Source organism: Protopterus annectens, chromosome 4.part0 (genome assembly GCF_019279795.1).
Source record: "Protopterus annectens isolate FY-2018-M chromosome 4.part0, PAN1.0, whole genome shotgun sequence".
Lineage (NCBI taxonomy): Eukaryota > Metazoa > Chordata > Ceratodontiformes > Protopteridae > Protopterus > Protopterus annectens.
This window is the reverse complement of record NC_056733.1, coordinates 834,862,286-834,865,177: the sequence shown is the minus strand read 5'-3', so window position 1 is coordinate 834,865,177 and position 2,892 is coordinate 834,862,286.

The window sequence follows — 2,892 nt, the reverse complement described above, 5'->3', positions numbered from 1 at the left end:
CCCTCAACTCAGAGCCAGGGCAAATCGAGGGGAAGCCATACCAGTGGAGACAAAGGTATATGCAGCACTTAGAATTTTAGCTACAGAAATCTTTCAGAGACAAACAGGAGACATGCTGGGGTGTCACAGGCATCAGCAGCCAGGATCCTCCATCATATCCTGAATGCTATAATCCGACATGCCAGTGACCACATATATTTTCCCCATACTCCTGACGACAGGGCCACAAATATGCAGGAGTTCTACCCTGTAGCACACTACCCTGAAGTACTGGGTGCCATAGATTGCACACATATAGAAAATAAGGCACCAGCTGGAGACCGAGGAAGGCTCTACATAAATAGAAATGGCTTCTACTCTTTTAACTGCCAAGTCATGCGTAATGCCAAGGAAATCATCTTGAACATGTGTGCTGGCAACCCAGGCAGTTACCGTGACTCACATATCTGGCACACCTCCCAACTGTATCAGATGTTCCACAGGGACATTTAATGGGGGATGCAGATTACGCACTGGAACTGTGGCTGATGAAGTCTATCAGAAATGCACACACAGACCCGCTGAAGAACGTCATAATGAGGCACATGCTCAAACCAGAAATATCATAAAGCATGTGTTTGGGCTGCTGAAGTTGTGCTTCTAGTGCCTAGATACATCTGGGGGAGTCCTGCAGTACAATCCACATACATGTACTGAAATATTCACTGTATGTGCCATGCTACATAACATCATCCTGAGAAAACAGCTTCAGCATGATCAACAAGGGGAAGGGGCACACATTCCACCACCAATGGCAAGGTCACCACAGCCACACGCAAGTGAGAAGTCAGAGGAGGAACCAGCATCTGCTTTGGGTATAGGCATCTCAATATGCCTTGCATTGGCTAAGAGGCAACACATGGCACAATCACTCACCACCTAAGGGGCTAAAACCTTCCTCCTACACACATACATATAGTAACATTGTTGCCAGACAATATTCACAACCTTTACCTACCCATGTAATGACTGTGTACTCCTAGCATCAGGCAGAGTCAGCCCTGAACTAAAATTGTTGCAACTGCTGGATTTCCAAGGTAAATGTTGAACCTGGAGTGCAATGTTTAATAATACAAATGAATGGAATATCCTTGCATGTTGTTACTTGGTAATGTAAGCAAGTAAATGGTGGATGATTTGTACAGAAATTACTTTAACATGTGACAGCAGAGACTTATGTGACTTACATGTGTCCATTATCAAGTAGTAAGCCTCAGGCATCAAAGATTCACCCAGTCATACCTCTCATAAGTACTGATGGGTCACCGAATGTCCTCAGTGTAGCACCATGCTTTTGTACTGTAAAATCATTAAAGAGAGAAGTTAGAAAGTAATGAGATATATTTCAGTTTCAGACTTCACAGCCCTCACAACATTATTAACAATACTGATGCAAAATATGTTTAATTCTATCAACTGTCTAACTTTCTAACACCAATATGGACAAAATGATTGACTTCAACAATTGGCTAAACTTTTGGTGTCATCCTAAGGGGATCCAGTATCTATCTGCCTGGGATGACATGGTCGACAGACCACGATGCTTTGCCAGAGATGGCCTGCACCTGTCACCCCTGGGATTCCGGATACTGGCTAAGGCACTTGCTGCCCCTATAGTGCCTTTTTTAGGTAAGGATCAAATGACAAAGTCACCACTGTAACAGGAACAGGCAAGCAAAAACTGAGGGTAATGCTACTGAATGCTAGAAGTCTAAATCTCAAAATGCACTCCCTCGAGGCACTCCTTAAAATGGAGAACATCGATATTTGTGCAGTGACTGAGACCTGGTTCAAGGCTCCAGAGAGCACCCCTGCATTACCAGACTATAACGTATACCACTTTTTCGGCAACCTAACCTGGACCGGAACACCAAAGGCGGAGGTGTGTCCATATTCATTAAGGATATCCACACCTCCAGGCTAGTTGCTCAGCATAATGCGTCCGAGGTTATCCAAGTGCAACTAACTCTGGGCAAAACTGCAATCCAAATTGTAGTTTGCTACAGATCCTCCACCATGCCCCAGGATTCCCACTCCTCTTTTCTTGATATACTGGAAAATATTAGGGTTCAACCAAATATCCTAATAATGGGTGATTTCAACTACCCCACCATTAACTGGGAAAACTACTCATGTATCAACTCCTTCACTCAACGCTTTCTGGAATTCATAAACTCCAATGCCCTGGATCAACTTATCCACACCCCCACCAGGGGCAACAATATCCTAGACCTAGTCATTACTAACATGAGTGACCGGTGTTCCACACCTGAAGTCATCTCCTCGTTGGTCAGATCCGACCACAAGCTAATCAACCTAGATATCCACAACCCCCCCAATTAAGGAAATCACGGTAAAAAATTTCTCCAAAGCCAACTTCATGCTTCTTAAGACAGAAGTGGTGAACTTCATGACACCCATGCAGATGGACAATACAGTTATGACTGCTGAATCCTACACAGATGCACTCTATAAGCACTTACACAAGTGCATGGATCGTGCTATCTTAAACATAAACAAGGCGCTGTCCTCCAACAAAAGGAAGCCAATCTAGTGGTCCCCTGCCAAAAACAAACTCTACAACAGAAGGAAGAAACTGTTGCAAAACAGAGTAAATTCCCATGAGTGGAGGAGTTCCCTGGTCAGCCTCAGTAAGAAGCTGAGATCTCTTATAAGATCCTCCAAAGCTAGCTATGAAAAATAAATCTCCACTGATTCTAAGGACAACCACAAAGCATTCTATAGCTATGTCAAGAATCTCAATGGCAACACCCAGATCTGCTCTGAGTTAAAGCACAACGGCATGAAAATTACAGAACCAACTGATATTGCCAACGTCCTGGCAGATAGGTT